Source organism: Delphinus delphis, chromosome 7 (assembly GCF_949987515.2).
Source record: "Delphinus delphis chromosome 7, mDelDel1.2, whole genome shotgun sequence".
NCBI classification, from domain to species: domain Eukaryota; kingdom Metazoa; phylum Chordata; class Mammalia; order Artiodactyla; family Delphinidae; genus Delphinus; species Delphinus delphis.
This window is the reverse complement of record NC_082689.1, coordinates 52,702,297-52,721,035: the sequence shown is the minus strand read 5'-3', so window position 1 is coordinate 52,721,035 and position 18,739 is coordinate 52,702,297. Positions and strand designations below refer to the sequence as shown.

At 38.8% G+C, this 18,739-nt stretch overlaps 1 pseudogene; it reads right to left on the bottom strand.

The window, feature by feature from the left end:
• Nucleotides 1-8,706: 8,706 nt before the first annotated feature.
• On the bottom strand, nucleotides 8,707-9,166 carry LOC132428094 (heat shock cognate 71 kDa protein-like; annotated as a pseudogene).
• Between the last annotated feature and the right edge of the window lie 9,573 nt (nucleotides 9,167-18,739).

The following is an 18,739-nucleotide window of genomic DNA, read 5'->3' as shown; positions in this document are numbered from 1 at the left end:
AATATTTTACTGAAGAAAGGAGCTTATAAGCATCTGTAAGAAAAAGAAATGTGTCACCTATAAAGGGGAAAATGTTACAATCGTCTTTGAATAGTAGATGTTAGTATAAATGGAGGATTTTGTACATTATTTGGAAGGAGAAAAAAGTGTGATTCAATAATTTCTCTACCCAGACAAATTCATGAACATAAAGTTCATGAGTCAAAGCAATAAAATGATACTTAAATATACAAAATTTTATGAAATGTGCAACTCAAGCATGCTTCTTAAAAATGGCTGTGTCTTGTATTCCAGACAGTTGAAAGACAAATCAAAATAAAGAACTCATATGGGGAAGTTATGAAAGGATAGGGAAAAAAATACCTGTTTTGCAAGAGAGATAAAGAGAGAGTGAGTGAGCAAGAATGAGAGAGAGGGAGAGATAGAGAAGAAAACATAAACCAAGTGAATTGTTACTTTTAAAATAGTTTACTATCTTTAATTTTTAAATGGAATTTGTCTGGCAGAGGGAAGATAGCTTGTAAAGTTCTTTGTTCAGGTCAGAAAAGACCAATAGGAGGTACTTAAACAATAAACATTTGCCTATTGAAGGATTACTAGAACCTGCTCTATGATCAGAGTATGAAAAAAAAAATCTTCCTGAAAAGTTTATTTATTCCCCTAAAAACATAGTATCCACTTATAGAATTATAACACTCAATTCATGAAACATCTCCCCAGTGGCAAATGATTGTTTTTATATCTTATAGTAAACAGAAAAGAGCAATGAAATGTGATGTCTCCAGATGCCCTGCTGGCTTTATGCTTGTATAAAGTTCTCATTTGCCTTCTTTGGCAGCTGTATTTCTTTCCTGAGAGACATTGCTCCTGTCAGATTGGCTCAGTTTTTTCCATCCCTCTTTGAAGTGTTAGTGGTACTCACCAGGGGAAAAGAGGACAGACTAGAAAGTTCTCAAGTGTGAAATTGAACTCATAGCCAAACGCTGAAAATACTCTCTTTGTGGCTCAGCGAAAGTTCCATTAACTTTTGTTTATTTCTGGGTAACACAGTATTTCTTCTTGATTATATCCAGCCCCAGCTGTGGAAGTAATAGAAATGTCTTCTGAATCAATTAGTACACGGGAAACTGTTGTACTATAAAAAATGTACAAGCACCTGAACTTGAGAATGTTTTTCTCATCTGTACCTTAAATTATACAAATTCAACCATCCTTATTGAAGATTAGCTTATTTTCTAAGAACTTGTAGAAGCTAGGACTCAGAACTAATGAACTGAGATTTTGTTACTGTTTTCTCCTACAAAACAAAATTTCCCATGGAATGGCACAGAAATGGCTGTTTGAAGGAACTCTTTTTCATTTACAAAGAGCTTTTTGGGTGTATTTGTGCATTATTTTAAAACCCATATCCCCCAATACTATTTCTGTTTGCAATCCTGATTTTCAGTACTTAAAACTGATCATAATCTTTGATATAGTGTTTCTAAGATGGAAAAACTATCGTTGTTAGGCAAATCATCTGAGAAAGTGTCTGACACAGTTTTTGACACATAGTTCATTAGTTTCTTTTAGTTTTAGATTTTTTTCAACTTAAAATATTTTCTCTCCTTGACAAATATTGTGTCTAATGCAGCTACTGTCCCTCTTTAAAACAGATTGTGCTACATCAACAACTCATAAAATAGAGATAGATTATTTCACATATTAAAGAAAGTTTGGTTTAAGGGCAATGTACAACTGGTCAGAGAAAGCTTAACTCTTTCCCAGGCAGTCAGAATTTTCAATAAGTCCCACATAAGCAGTGAAGTATAATATAAATGTTTAGGTATCAAGAAGGATGAAACCTCAGTTAGTGGAAATGAAGTATATAAACCAGTTATGATTAGAGTTGTTCATCTGACCTTTCTGGAGTATGGTCCATTCTCCTGTATGCTGCATGACTTTAATTATAGGATGCCAGGCTCCTATATATACACACCTAACTTTTTGTGCAGAGTGATGTATAACACCTAGCACGCTGGTGGCCTTCATTAAATATTAAATAATAATAATGCATATGCCGCCTCACTTAAAAAGTAAATACTGCCTTATTTTAAAAGGTGGTTGCAATGGTAAATGGGAGTGTTTTCTTGATTTCACTTTCAGATTTTTCATCATTAGTGTATAGGAATGCCAAGATTTCTGTACATTAATTTTGTATCCTGCTACTTTACCAAATTCATTGATTAGCTCTCGTAGTTTTCTGGTAGCATCTTTAGGATTCTCTATGTATAGTGTCATGTCATCTGCAAACAGTGACAGCTTTACTTCTTCTCTTCCGATTTGGATTCCTTTTATTTCCTTTTCTTCTCTGATTGCTGTGGCTAAAACTTCCAAAACTATGTTGAACAAGAGTGATGAGAGTGGGCAACCTTGTCTTGTTCCTGATCTAAGTGGAAATGCTTTCAGTTTTTCACCATTTGAGCACAATATTGGCTGTGGGTTTGTCATATATAGCCTTTATTATGTTGAGGAAAGTTCCCTCTATGCCTCCTTTCTGCAGGGTTTTTATCATAAATGGGTGTTGAATTTTGTCGAAAGCTTTCTCTGCATCTATTGAGATGATCATATGGTTTTTCTCCTTCAATTTGTTAATATGGTGTCTACCTAAGGAGACAAAAGACCTGTATGCAGAAAATTATAAGACACTGATGAAAAAAATTAGATGATACAAATAGATGGAGAGATATACCATGTTCTTGGATTGGAAGAATCAACATTCTGAAAATGACTCTACTACCCAAAGCAATCTACAGATTCAATGCAATCCCTATCAAACTACCACTGGCATTTTTCACAGAACTAGAACAAAAAATTTTACAATTTGTATGGAAACACAAAAGACCCTGAATAGCCAAAGCAATCTTGAGAACGAAAAACGGAGCTGGAGGAATCAGGCTCCCTGACTTTAGACTATACTACAAAGCTTCAGTTATCAAGACAGTATGGTACTGGCACAAAAACAGAAAGATAGATAAATTGAACAAGATAGAAAGCCCAGAGATAAACCCATGCATATATGGTCACCTTATCTTTGATAAAGGAGGCAGGAATGTACAGTGGAGAAAGGCCAGCCTCTTCAATAAGTGGTGCTGGGAAAACTGGACAGGTACATGTAAAAGTGTGAGATTAGATCACTCCCTAACAACATACACAAAAATAAGCTCAAAATGGATTAAAGACCTAAATGTAAGGCCAGACACTCTCAAACTCTTAGAGGAAAACATAGGCAGAACACTCTATGACATAAATCACAGCAAGATCCTTTTTGACCCACCTCATAGAGGAATGGAAATAAAAACAAAAATAAATGGGATCTAATGAAACTTCAAAGCTTTTGCACAGCAAAGGAAACCATAAACAAGACAAAAAGACAACCCTCAGAATGGGAGAAAATATTTGCAAATGAAGCAACTGACAAAGAATTAATCTCCAAAATTTATAAGCAGCTCATGCAGCTCAATAACAAAAAAACAAACAACGCAATCCAAAAATGGGCAGAAGACCTAAATAGACATTTCTCCAAAGAAGATATACAGTCTGCCAACAAACACATGAAAGAATGCTCAACATCATTAATCATTAGAGAAATGCAAATCAAAACTACAATGAGATATCATCTCACACCAGTCAGAATGGCCATCATCAAAAAATCTATAAACAATAAATGCTGGAGAGGGTGTGGAGAAAAGGGAACACTCTTGCACTGCTGGTGGGAATGTGAATTGGTACAGCCACTATGGAGAACAGTATGAAGGTTCCTTAAAAAACTACAAATAGAACTACCATACGACCCAGCAATCCCACTACTGGGCATTTACCCTGAGAAAACCATAATTCAAAAAGAGTCATGTACCAAAATGTTCATTGCAGCTCTATTTACAATAGCCAGGACATGGAAACAACCTAAGTGTCCATCATCGGATGAATGGATAAAGAAGATGTGGCACATATATACAATGGAATATTACTCAGCCATAAAAAGAAATGAAATTGAGCTATTTGTAATGAGGTGGATGGACCTAGAGTCTGTCACACAGAGTGAAGTAAGTCAGAAAGAGAAAGACAAATACCATATGCTAACACATATATATGGGATTTAAGAAAAAAAAATGTCATGAAGAACCTAGGGGTAAGACAGGAATAAAGACACAGACCTACTAGAGAATGGACTTTAGGATATGGGGAAGGGTAAGGGTAAGCTGTGACAAAGTGAGAGAGTGGCATGGACATATATACACTACCAAACGTAAAATAGGTAGCTAGTGGGAAGCAGCCACATAGCACAGGGAGATCAGCTCAGTGCTTTATGACCACCTAGAGGGGTGGGATAGGGAGGGTGGGAGGGAGGGAGACGCAAGAGGGAAGAGATATGGGAACATATGTATATGTATAACTGATTCACTTTGTTATAAAGCAGAAACTAACACACCATTGTAAAGCAATTATACTCCAATAAAGATGTAAAAAAGATAAAAATAAATAAAAGGTCGTAAGTTTTCATCTGTGTAAGGGACTATACCCTGAATTTTTAGTGCTACTTTTAAATGATTTTCTTTATGGTGCTAGTTTTATAAGTGAGCTAAATTGCCCAGGTTTTCAGTGTCCCATCAGAGCAGTGGTAGAAAAGCAACGTTGCCTATTCAGCATCAGTGTCACAAGGGGAATTTATGCAGGTGAGGCTCTTGGGATAGAGTCTTCTACAGGTGATGATATGATGGCTCATTCTTATTTTTCTCCTGAGGTTGATGACGTCAGAAGACGTATAGATTGATTTGATCACCTTCCTTTTCTCCCTCTGTGGTGTCCAGCATGAAAAAATTAAAACTAAAAAAGTGACCTCACTCTATAGAAAGAGATGATCCAGCTATATTTCAATTGGCTCTACAGCAGCCTTCAGTAGTCAGAGGCCACTCAGGCACACATCTCATCACAGATGTCTCAAACTTTTTATTTTTCCTTTATTGTTAAGGACACATTCATACAGGTGATACCCCCTTGTATGCAATTCTTGGTGTCTTAGCTTTAACCTCACACTTTCTCTTCCTCTTAAGAAAGTAGATATCATAACCCCAGTGGGGTGTTGACTCAGCATCACCACTACTCCCTTCCGACACTGAGGACTTGTTTCCCAGATCCCCTTTCCTGTCTGGTTTCAGGCTAGCTTGCTGAAGAAATGTACTTGTGGAAGGTTTGGGAGGCAAAGGGAGAAAGGAAAGAGAAAACCATTATCCTGGGAAGCCACCAGATGAAGCAGCATCAGAGACTTTCCCACCAGCTCCCGCTTTGCAGGCCAGGTGGCCAGACGCGACATATTCTTGGACTGACCACAAGCCCAACTTTCCCAGCCATTCCAGGGCTTTGAAATCACTAGTGATTGTTTCTTTGTTCCAGTGCCTACAACTGTCCAGTTCGTGCCACATTTGTATAAACCTTAATTTCTATATTGAATCCTTTATTCCTAGAATAATTGCAGGGGCTCTGTTTTTCTGACTAAACTCTGACCAAACCCAGAGAGAGCCATATTATAGGTATAACTTTGTATCTCCTCTGATTTAAGAAGAAAACTAAATTATTCAATTAAGTTTTAGCACTTTATTATTAGTAACAATACATGTGGTACATTCCATGAAAGAATATGGAAAACCTATGTGTTTTGACATTACAGTTAAAAATTATTCCTCTATTATTATTGTTATTATCACTCCTCTGTCATGTATTAGCTATTGTAGTCCCCTCTTATTTGTGGTTTCTCTTTCTGCAGTTTCAGTTACCAGGTTTGGTCAACCAAGGTCTGAAAATATTGAATGGAAAGTACCAGAAATAAATGATTCGTAAGTTTTAAATTGTGTGCTGTTCTTAGTAGTGTGATGATATCTCGCACTGTCCTTATCCATCCCACCCAGACAAGAATCACCCCTTTATCCAGTATATCCTGCCTGTTGGTCACTTAGTAGCCATCTTGGTTATCGGATGGACTGTCACACAAATCCTCCTCAGGGGATACACTGCATACTCCTTAGTTCTCCACTTATTTTTGGTATCCAAGTACTTGTGTTCAAGTCATCATTATTTTACAAAATAATGGCCTCAAGAGTAGTGATGCTGGCAATTCAAATAAGCCGAGGAGAAGCCATAGTAAAGTGCTTCCTCTAAGTGAAAAGGTGCAAGTTCTAACCTTAATAAGGAAAGAAAAAAAAATTGTTTGCGGAGGTTGCTAAGATCTGCTGTAAGAATGAATTTTCTTGGGACTTCCCTGGTGGTCCAGTGGTAAAGAATCTGCTTTAATATGCAGGGGACGCAGATTCGATCCCTGGTCAGGGAACTAAGACCCCACATGCCGTGGAGCAACTAAGCCTGCGTGCCACAACTACTGAGCTCGTGTGCCTCAACTAGAGCCTGTGTGCCATAAACTACAGAGCTCATGCGCCCTGGATCCTGCATGCCACGACTAGAGAAGAGAAAACCTGCATGCCAGAACTAGAGAGAAGCCTGAGCGTCTCAAAGAAGGATCCCGCATGCCTCAACAAAGGTCCCACATGCCACAACTAAGACCTGACACGGCCAAAAATAAATAAATAAAATTAAAATAAAAAAGAAGCTTCTATCCATGAAATTGTGAAGAAGGGAAGAGAAATTCATGCCAGTTTTGCTGTCACACCTCAAAATGCAAAAGTTATAGCCACGATGCATGATGAGTACTTAGTTAAGATGGAAATAGCCTTAAATTTGTACACTCAAATATTTTGAGAGAGAGACCACATTCACACAACTTTTATTACAGTATATTATGTATTTTTCTATTTTATTATTAGTTATTGTTGTTAATCTCTTACTGTGCCTAATTTATAAATAAACTTGATCATAGGTATGTATAGGAAAATACACAGTAAAATATGGTTGGGTGCTATCCGCTGTTTCAGGCATCCACTGGGGGTCTTGGAATGTATCCCCTGCAGGTAAGTGGGACCACTATACTGTACTGTACTTAAATTCTATCTAGTAAAGCAGTAGTGTGAGAGGATGCCTATTGTTCACTTAAGCGATACTGTGTGTATATGCACGCTCGCATGCTGGCGCACACACAGACACACATTATGCTCATTATACAAATCCCTACTCAGGGGCCAGCCACACTGCTCACTTCTTAATTCTCTGTTTATTTTTGGTAACCTGAAAGCTGACACAGTGACCTGCCCTCTCTCTTGTCTGGCCAGTTACAAATAAGCAATACCCTTGCCCTCCCATCATCACTTGGTATTAATTCTTCCTCTTGTCTGTTAGGAGCCTGCTGAGTGAAAAGTGATTGTTGATATTCTACCAAGCGGTGGAACAAATATGGGCTTTGAGTGGAAAAACCTGTATTTGAATCCATTCCTTTCTGGTTACTAAACACAGAGTAATGCAAAGCCCCAGCGATGTGTCTACCACGTCACAGGTATTCAACACATGTTAGTTTACTAGACAAGAGTTGGCCCCTCTATGCTTTGGTTTCCTCAGTGGTAAAAGGAAGCACTAGTGATCTTAACCCACAGGGGTTGTGAGACTAAATGAGGTTATGCTTAGCACAGGGCACAGCGTAATGAGAAGCTAGTCAGTGCTGTCTGCTTCTGTTGTTCTTGTTAATACCTCACCAGAGATATAGTATATGAAATTCTCAAATGCAACTCTCTTTTTAAAACCAATCCCAAGGTAGATCTGCCTTTCTTAAAATTACATTGTGTATCTAGAAAACACTCCTTTGCTCCTAGAGTCACCCTTGCCACTCTGCAGAGGCCTCAGTGTTCAAACTTGCTGACTTGTTATTTCAGCTCTGTTAAGGCTTTTTTATTTTTTTATTCACCGCATGTCGGTGATGGTGAGTTTTATGTGTCCACTTGGCTAGTTTTTCAATCAGACACTAATCTAGTTGTTCCCTGAAGGTATTTCTGTAGAGGTGATTCATATCTTTAAATAGTTGACTTTAGGTAAAGGAGGTTATCCTGATCCTTTAATAACAAATAACTAGGGCTTCTTTGGTGGTGCAGTGGTTGGGAATCCGCCTGCCAGTTCAGGGGACACGGGTTCGAGCCCTGATCCGGGAGGATCCCACGTGCCGTGGAGTAGCTGGGCCCGTGCTCCACAACTGCTGAGCCTGCGCTCTGGAGCCCGCAAGCCACAGCTGCTGGGCCCGCGTGCCACAACTACTGAAGCCTGGGCACCTGGAGCCCATGCTCCGCAACGAGGGAGGCCGCTGCAGTGAGAGGCCCGCGCACCGCAGCGAGGAGTGGCCCCTGCTCTCCACAACTAGAGAGAGCTCACATGCAGCGACAAAGGCCCAATGCAGCCAAAAAATAAAAATAAAAAAAATAAAAAAACAAATAACTAATAGAGTTTGTTATTATTTAACAGGTAGCATGTTTACATAACTAATATTTATGAATTGCCCCCTTTTTTATGGTGCCAATTTTAAATACAGTTTTATTTAAGACATTGTATTTTCCACTTATAATACAGTGCTTGTAAAGTGCAATGTTATTTCCCTTCCCTGTGCGCTCATTCCATGTTCAAGTATCAAGAATGCCCAGTTTGCTCTAGCAGCTCAACTTTAAAACTGCCATGGAATTTGCTACAAATTTGGGTCCTTCAGTGTTTTGTGGAACAATGCTAAACCTATGCTAGGCTGACTTAATCAACCTCTTCAATGGTGGACCCAGAGGAGGCGCCACCAGATGGAGGAGCTCCACCACCAGGGAAGCCCCCAGGCATTCCTCCTAGCATGCCTCCTGCACTCTGGTACAGCTTGGTAATGATGGGGTTGCAGACTTTTTCCAGCTCCTTCTGCTGATGTTCAGATTCTTCCTTCTCTGCAGTCCGGTTCTTATCCTTGAAGTTTCTCATCCTCAACAGTAGCTTTCACGTTGAAAGCATAGGATTCAAGAGAATTCTTCGAAGACACCTTACCCCGCTGCTTCTCATCTTCAGTTTTGTACTTCTCTGCTTCCTGAACCATGCGTTCAATGTCTCCCTCAAGGGCTCAAATGGCCCTTGTCATTAGTGATGGTAATCTTGTTCTCTTTTCCTGTGCTCTTACCCACAGGAGAGACATTGAGGATGCCATTGGCATCATTATCAAAAGTGACTTCAATCTGAGGAACACCATGGGGGGAAAGAGGTTTGCCTGTGAGTTCAAACTTGCCAAGCAAGTTGTTATCCTTGGTCATGGCGCGCTCACCTTCATAAACCTGAATGAGTACACTGAGCTGGTTGTCAGAGTAGGTTGTGAAGGTCTGCATCTGCGTCTGCTTGGTGGGAATGGTGGTGTTGTGCTTGATGAGGACAGTCATGACTCCACCAGTAGTTTCAATTCCAAGGGAAAGAGGAGTGACATCCAACAGCAGCAAGTCTTGAACATTTTCAGATTTGTCTCCAGATAGAATGGCTGCCTGGACAGCTGCACCATAAGCAACAGCCTCATCAGGGTTGATGCTCTCATTCAGTTCTTTCCCATTGAAGAAGTCCTGTAGAAGTTTCAGAATCTTGGGGATGTGGGTTGAACCACCCACCAGGACAATATCATGGATCTGAGACTTGTCTAGCTTGGCATCCTGAAGGGCTTTCTCGACAGGGTCCAGTGTGTCACGGAACAGTTCAGCATTCAGTTCTTCAAATCGGGCATGGGTAATTGAGGTATAGAAGTCAATTCCTTCATAGAGGTAATCAATCTCAGTACTGACCTGGGTGCTGGAAGAGAGAGTGCACCTAGCATGCTCACAAGCAGTATGAAGGCGACGGACAGCCCTCTTGTTCTCACTGATGTCCTGCTTGTGCTTGTGCTTGAACTCTGCAATGAAATGGTTGACCATTTCGTTGTCAAAGTCTTCCCCACCTAAGTGGGTATCTGTAGATTGGACCTCAAAGATTCCATCCTCAATAGTGAGAATTGACACATCAAAAGTGTCACCACATAAACCAAAGATCAGCACGTTTCTTTCTGCTCCGACCTTTTTGTCTAAGCCATAGGCAGTAGCAGCAGCAGTTGGCTCATTGATGATTCTAAGTACATTGAGCCCAGCAATAGTTCCAGCACCTTTGGTAGCCTGACGTTGAGAATCATTAAAGTAAGCGGGTACTGTGACAACAGCATTGGTAACGGTCTTCCCAAGATAGGCTTCTGCTATTTCCTTCATCTTTGTCAAAACCATGGATGACACCTCCTCTGGATAGAAACTTTTTGTCTCTCCCTTGTATTCTACTCGAACCTTAGGCCTGCTTGCATCATTCACCACCATGAAGGGCCAATGCTTCATATCAGACTGGACAACAGCATCGTCAGGTCTTCGTCCAGTGAGGGTTTGACATCAAAAACCGTGTTGGTGAGATTCATTGCCACTTGGTTCTTTGCAGCATCACCGATCAATCGTTCGGTATCAGTAAAGGCGACATAGCTTGGGGTAGTTCGGTTCCCCTGATCATTGGCAATTATTTCCACCTTCCCATGCTGGAAGACACCCACACAAGAATAGGTGGTGCCAAGATTAATGCCAACTGCAGGTCCCTTAGGCATGGTTGCTGGGGCATAGACCCAGGTCTGCTGCAGGAGAAAATGGCAATCTGGAAAGCTGCTGTCACATTCAATGAGCCTGCCCCATATTAATAAGCATGACTGAGTGCCTACGTAATACGTCCTGAGGAGTACTAATTCTCTGATCTTAGAATCTTCATTAATTAACCTAATAATATTATGACTACAGAGAGCAAGGATCTACAACTTGTGTGTGTGTAATTCGTTCTGTTTGGTCATTTGCCCTCACATGCCTTCCTCCAGCATCTTTCTTCCTACATCTCAGGTCTCTTTACATTCTATCCTTGGTCACATTTCCTTCTCTGTATTTCTTGGCATTCAAATTTCCTTCATTCCTTCCTACTTTTTTTTTTCTTTTCTGTCATTCCTTATTCTTCCTTGAGACAGTTTCACAAGCATCTTCACCATCTCTTCTCTAAGCAGATGATCAACCCCAGAGGGAAGATCCTATCACAAGCCATCATTTTCCCTGGGCTCTGGGCTACAGTTTGTCAGTTTGTACGCCTGCATTTGTTGGTTCAGCATGGTACTTTGTGTGGCAAGCATTGTTGTCTTTTAATTCTGCCTAGCGCTGGAACTCATTTCCTGTTTCAGGAGAATCCCCAGCTCCCTGTTCATAGAGGTGGTGAGCATATGAACTCAGCTCACCCACTGTCCACAACTTCAGGGCATTTAGACTCCTGAAGGCACTCAGACACTGAGAGAGTTTGGTTCTCCCTCTGTGATGGAGAGCAGGTAGAGGGCAGTGAAGCAGCTATTGTAGGATTTACAGTTGGTGGCCCAAGCAGATCATGGCTGTAGTCTGAATCTGCTGTGTTCTCTTTTCAGAGTTTGGTTCTTCACACTTTTGATGAGTTCTGTGAGCTATGCAAGAGCTTTCCAATGTGTTCCTTTTCTGCTCAATTTAGCCAGTATTGTTTCTGTTGTTTGTAATCAGGAACTGTGACTGCCTAGAACACTTTAAATGGGTTATGTAGTTTTAACTGTGGTGTCTCTGCTAAGTGATGTGGGAGGATAAGGATGGATGGGCAGGGACTATGTCTGCAGTTTGAAAAAGCCTCTTTACCCCTGGATATCCTGATCCAGAGACCGGTACCACTTGGCTTGCTTAATAAATGGTAGTAACTTGATAACTGATTGAATTTCTAGAAACTTTGCCAGTGGTTTGCTGAGAGGATGATGGGCAAACATTCCTAGGACCACTCTGCCATGGGTTCCCTGATATATTATTATCAAGTTACTCTTTATGCCTATGAAGTGAGAATAAGTCAGTTCCCAACCTAGCTGAGAAACGTGTCAAATTACAAATGAGTGAATATGTTTGATGAACTTGCAACCCCATGAAGGAAGTGACATAGAAATGACAGATTCTTGTGCTGTTAGTCATTCACCAAAAAATTATAAGAATTACTTTTTCATAAAATTAGTAAATATCTAGACCATAGAACTTAGAACATATAGAATATCATAAAGGAGAAATAATAATTTGTAATCCCAGGACTTAGAGTTAATATTTTGTATAGTCACTAAAAATTTTCCAAAGGCAGCAATATTTCTTTGCTGTTCTGATTACAGAATCATATGAAGGTTTGAGAATTAAGTTCATAGTTTTTAATTCACGTAGAAATTTCCTTGATGTATTAATCTAGAGGCTATTGGGGAAGGGAAAATTTCCCCCTATGCTTCTTGGTTCTTTTGGCTAGTCTAATAATTAAATTGACACAAGGCATATTAACAGGAGAAAAAATTAATTTCTTATGTATAAAGGCCTTATAGGTATATGACTCAAAGTAGTGACTAAAGCAGGTACCTTTTATACCAAGAAACAATAAATTTGTGAGGAATTGACAAGAAAAATAAGTTTGGGATTGCAAGAAACAAGGCTTGTTTATACAGCCTTCTCAGATTTGAATTCCCCATCTCTGGTGATAAGGATGTCTCTGTACCTCCTGGTACAGGGAAGTTACCTTTCACATGGGAGATTTATTTTCTCCTTTCAGGGGGGCAAAGGAGGGTCAGAGTATCCTTCTTGCATTGGCTGTTTCTTAAGTAACTTTAATTTAAACTAATCAGTACACCAAGTGGCATATTGGGGGTGGCCTGCTCTGATCCCCATCATGGCCAGATTATGATTCTAGAGAATGAGTAGATATTAGTCAGTGTTCTTTGGTGCGTGTTTGGTGCTCCAAGCAAAGAGAAGGGCAGAAAGCCAAGGTCTGTGGATGTGGAGAAATGAGTTTTGTCCAGGGATGTTCAGGGTGGCTGGAGGTCAGTGGAGAAGTGGATCAGTAGGCAGGTATTCCATCACAGATGGCTCAGACATTTAAATTTTATCCTGAAATTAGAGAAGATCTTTATAAGGACTCACAGCAGAAGAATGAGATAATCAGATCTGTTTTCTTGAAATCTGATTCATCAGCAGTTTGATGCATCAGAGAGGACTGGGGATGAAGAGTAGGGCAAGACCACACAAGCAGGCTACTCCATTGCAATAGTCTAGCAGCAATGCCAAGACTAGAAACAAAAACAGTGGTGGTGGCATGAAGATAAGGAAAAGACTATAGCATCACTGAGTAAGGGAAACCAGACAACTCGCTGACTATTTGGTTATAAGGAGTGAGTATAAGGAGTGAAGAAGGCCACCTTACTAAGCTATGTGGTTGGTCACCATGTGCTTAATCACAGAAGTAAAAGAAAGACGCTTTCACATCTACTCTAAAATTTACTCCCTTAGCCACGTCTCTGAATAATGAGCCTGGGAGGAAAAGGCAATGGTTAAACTCACGTTCTCACCTACCCTGTTCTTTCTTGGTTCCATTCAGGAGCTCTCAACTTTTCCCAGAGGAAAGTAATAAACCACGTTCATACTAAGATGTTGCAAAGAGGTTTCAGTCAATGTGGACCAAGGATTACCTGCATCAAAATCTCAAAGGGGCAGGGCTGGATATCTGCATTTTAATAGGCATCCAAGATGATTTTTATGTCCAGTAAATTTTGGTAACCACCGTGACAGAGACTTAACATCTCAACTCTCCCAAGAGTATTTTAAGAGAGGAACACAAAACAAAATAATCCAATTCAATAGGTTTTTATTCAGTATATCTAATGCCTTTGCTAAACACTATCTGCTCTTCCAGATTAAATCTATCTACAAGGAAACAGATGGGAAGGGAGGGAGCAAGGGACATAAAGATCTGCCCACAGGTCAAATAAGAAAATAACTAATGCTAGAATTTAGATATTCCTCTGCAGGTCAGGAGAAGAGATATTTTTACAGTACGAATGAGGTAATTCCTCTCAGGAAGCCTTAAATCCTAATCCTTGGGTGAATGCCTACTCTCTTTCCACCACTCATAAATGCTCTCTTTCCAGGAGAACTCAGAAAATAACTTTTTGTAATTTTTTAAAGTAAATCTTAGAGATTTCCCCCAACTATTGTTAGAGCCTCAAATAGGACCCACCCCAACCCTTCCATAAGCTGTTATTGCCTTTGTATTTGCAATTGTAAATGGTTTTATAGTGTTGTTCTAGATAGTCTAAATATAATTGATTTTAACAAGGAATTGGCAATAAAGCTCATTTTAATCCTTTCGGTTTAAGTGGAAATTCATAAAAAGTGAACTAAGAGATGTAAAAAATTGATTAAATCTTGCAAACCAATGTATAATCTAAAATAAAAATTCCATATCACAAAACAATTACCTCCAATGATTTAAAAGGGAAAATTTAAGTCTGATAATTTCATTCTTAGCTAGATGGGAAAAAGTTGAACACACTGTATTGACAGTGATTAAACCAGAAAACATATTCAACATCTGTTTAACCTCAATTGGAAAGAGAGCTCCTTGAAAGTATTTTTTATGCCTTTTAGATTGCTTTATATCATCGAGGGACTCCATTTCCACTATACATAACTACCTATTGAATGTGATGAACAGCTTTACAGGGGGATTGGGCTATAGCTGAAAATACAAAAAATTCAATAGATATAAAAACCTGGCTTAGCTTTCATTGCTATTGTAATAGAGTAATGCTAGATCATTTTAGGTTAATAGAGCAAAGTATTTTTAGAAACTACTGGACCTTAAATAGATTCTAAAGCAGTAGAAATAAGATTTGAGAACTTTAAAAAAAATGGGAAAAGATTCACAATTACAGCTTTGTCATAATGTGAAAGCAAGCATTAGAAAAAAGTTTGGCTTATTATGATTTTTAAACAGTAAACCCTTTATTGAGTATAAGCTGAGCTTGACAAAGAAAACTTAGTTCAAGAGCAATAGCTGATTTTTGTAACATTAATATGAGCATCCATATCTAGCACCCTCCCTTCCAGTTGACTAGTGAAATGGAAAATAGAATATTAGGACGGGGAAAGCCTTATCAAGTGGAAATTAGGAGAAAGAGATATTCATGCCCAGAAACTTTGAGCAATTTCTGCAAGGTAAGTACAGACATAATGTAGCTAAGAAAGGGAAGGACAATTTGTAAATCCCCACCTATGAAGTCGTGATGTAAGTACGAGAGATTCCAACATCCTCCTACCCCTCCCCACCCCAGTGCCACACGGTCATCCCTAATTCATAGGGGCAAAGGCTGGAGGCAAACCCCCATATGGCTGTGTCCACATTAGCTGGGGAAGCCTTGGTGATGCTCACTCGTCCACCCCCCATACAAACACACTTGATGTGGACTACGAAGTCAGGCAGAGAGCTAGCATTTGGCCGTGGTCACCTTGCATTAAGAGGAAGTGGACAAGGTTTAGCATACAGGAGAAATGAGTGTTGGAGCAGAATACTCCAGCACATTTCTGGCTGCCATATCTAAGAAGAGAAAGACACCTTCAACCAAAAGTAAAGTTTGCTGCTGCTGCTGCCTCAGCCTCAGGTGCCTTCCAGACTGGTCCCAGAGAAGGGAGATTCTGAAATAGCAAAGTAACACTATAGCAATTCTGAATTTTCTTTTTCTTCTTTTATCTAGACCTGTCAGGTTAGAGTAGGAATCCAAGCACTCTTACAAAACCAGTCTCGGCTCCTGCCTAGACAATAATGGAACTTCCTTTGTAGTAATTGTAATGATGTTGATTATGATGGTGATGAGAACAATGATTATAATGGCAACTACCATTCATTAATCAATTGCCATGTGCATGACACTGTGCTAAGCTCTTTCTGGTATTAAATCAGTTAATTATAACTGAATTTAATAAATAATCATATTTATTTTTAATTATCATAATCATACTTTTTATAGTATGTGCCATTATTAGGAATATTTTATAAATGAGGACTCTGAGCTTAGAGAGGCTTACTAACTTGCCCAAGCTTGTTTATCTAGAGAGAAACTGAGTTAGGATTTGAATTTAGGGTGAGAAAACAGAGAAACATTGATGAATTTAAGAGACGGTAGGTATCTACTCTGACAAATCAGAGCAAACAAGAGAATAAAGAATACAGAAGTTTGAAAAATCTCTAACTCATGTTCTTTAAAGGATACTACGTTTATAAAGTTAGAGGAAGCAAACATGAAATGAGACTGATCTGAAAGGCCTGAATGTAGTTTAAAAGAAATAAAAAGATTGCTTCCATATGAATTAAAAAATTTTTGTTCTAGTTCTGTGAAAAATGCCGTTGGTAATTTGATAGGGATTGCATTGAATCTGTAAATTGCCTTGGGTAGTATAGTCATTTTAACAATATTGATTCTTCCAATCCAAGAACATGGTATATCTCTCCATCTGTTTGCGTCATCTTCAGTTTCTTTCATCAGCATCTTATAGTTTTTGGAGTACAGGTCTTTTGCCTCCTTAGGTAAGTTTACTCCTAGGTATTTCATTCTTTTTTGATGCAGTGGTAAATGGGATTGTTTCCTTAATTTCTCTTTCTGATATTTCATTGTTTGTGTATAGAAATGCAACAGATTTCTGTACATTAATCTTTTATCCTGCAACTTTACCAAATTCATTGATGGGCTCTAGTAGTTTTCTTGTAGTCTTTAGGATTTTCTATGTATAGTAGTAATATGTCATCTGCAAACAGTGACAGTTTTACTTCTTTTCCAACTTGGATTCCCTTTATTTCTTTTTCTTCTCTGATTGCTATGGCTAGGACTTCCAAAACTATGTCGAATAAAAGTGGTGAGAGTGGGCATCCTTGTCTCGTTCCTGATCTTGGAGGAAATGCTTTCAGCTTTTCACCATTGAGTATGATGTTAGTTGTGGGTTCATATATATGGCCTTTATTATGTTGAAGTATGTTCCCTCTACACCCACTTTCTGAAGAGTTTTTATCATAAATGGATGTTGAATTTTATGAAAACCTTTTCCTGCATCTATTGGGATGATCATATGGTCTTCTTCAGTTTGTTAATATGGTGTATCACATTGATTGATTTGTGGATATCGAAAAATTCTTGCATGCCTGGGATAAATCCCACTTGATCATGGTATATGATTTTTTTTAATGTACTGTTGGAGTCAGTTTGCTAGTATTTTGTTGAGGATTTTTGTGTCTGTGTTCATCAGTGATATATGCCTGTAATTTTCTTTTTCTGTGGTATCTTCCTCTGGCTTTGGTATCAGGGTGACGGTGGCCTCATCAAATGAGTTTGCAAGTGTTCCTTCCTCTGCAATTTTTTTAGAATAGTTTTATGGTAGGTGTTAACTCTTCTCTAAATTTTTGGTACAATTCACCTGTGAAGCCACCTGGTCCTGGACTTTTGCTTGTTGGGAGTTTTTAAATTACTTATTCAATTTCAGTACTGGTAATTGATCTATTCATATTTTCCATTTTTTGCTGGTTCAGTCTTGGGAGATTGTAAATGAAAAAAGATTGCTAAATGAAAACACAATGGAGGCAGGACACATTAGGTTAGATAAAATTAAACAAATACTATAGAAAATAAGTGTAAGAATTCTCCCAAAATTTAGGGAAAGAAGTAAAATAATGAGAGAAAAGACAAGAGACCCAAAGAACAGATCTGAGGGATGTAACATACAAAATAGGAATCTAAGGAGTAAAGAGCTGAGCAGATAGAGAAAACAACAATAAATAATAAGAAGAAAGTTTTCCTTAAAAAAGATTTGTGTCTTCAAGGCAAAAGAATTAGAAAAGCTATAGACAGGAAACAAAGATTTCCTACCAAAAACAAACAAACAAACAAAAAAGGATAGTCTAGCAGAGAGAAAGAGAGAGGGGAAAGATCATTAGTAACAATCTAGAGGGTGAAAGAAATAAACGATTGTGACTTGAACTGTCAAGTTGCTGTTTATGAACAGGGGTAACTGGAAGTTATTCTCATATATGGAAGGATCTAGAAAATCACACAAAAGGGCCCTTCCTAAAAAGAAAAAGAAAAAAAAAAAAACTCTCAATCAGTTCTTTAGGCTAAGATTTTAATCAAAATAGAAAACACAGGAACAGGGAGCTAGTAAAATTAAGAAAATTATTAATGTACAACAAAACCAGTGAAACATAAATGTTGTGATAACTGTAATGCATTGATTTTTCTACTGCAGTAACAGATCACCACAAACTTAGTAGCTTAAACAACACAAATTTATTTTTTTTACAATTCTGCAGGTTAAAAGTCTGACACGTGTCTCTTTGGGCTAATATCAAGGTGCCAGTAGTGCTGCATTCCTTTCAGAAGACTCTAGGGGAAGTTTGTTACCTTGCCTTTTCCAGCTTTTAGAGGCTGTCAACATTCTTTATCTGATGGTCTCCTTCCTCCATCTTTAAAGCCAGCAACATTGCATTGTTTGGACCATTCTTCTATAGTCACATCTCCCTCTGACTCTCTTCTTATGCCTCCCTCTTTTTAAGGACACTTGTGATTAGATTGGGCCCACAAGGATAACCAGGAAAATCTTGCCGTCTCAAGTTCCTTAACTAAATTACATCTACGAAGTCCCTTTTGCCATGTAAGTTAACATATTCACAGTTTCCAGGAATCTGTTCTAATTGGAGGGAAGGGGAATTTTCTGCCTATCACACGGTAATAAAACAATGTAGACATCAAACCTATTCTGAAATTACTGTAAAAATTAGTATTTTAACTCTTGTTCTAAGGTTTCATGATTATGTGTTTTCCTCATATATTTCTTTTGACTCTGGCCTTAAATGTTGCTATTCTTAATTT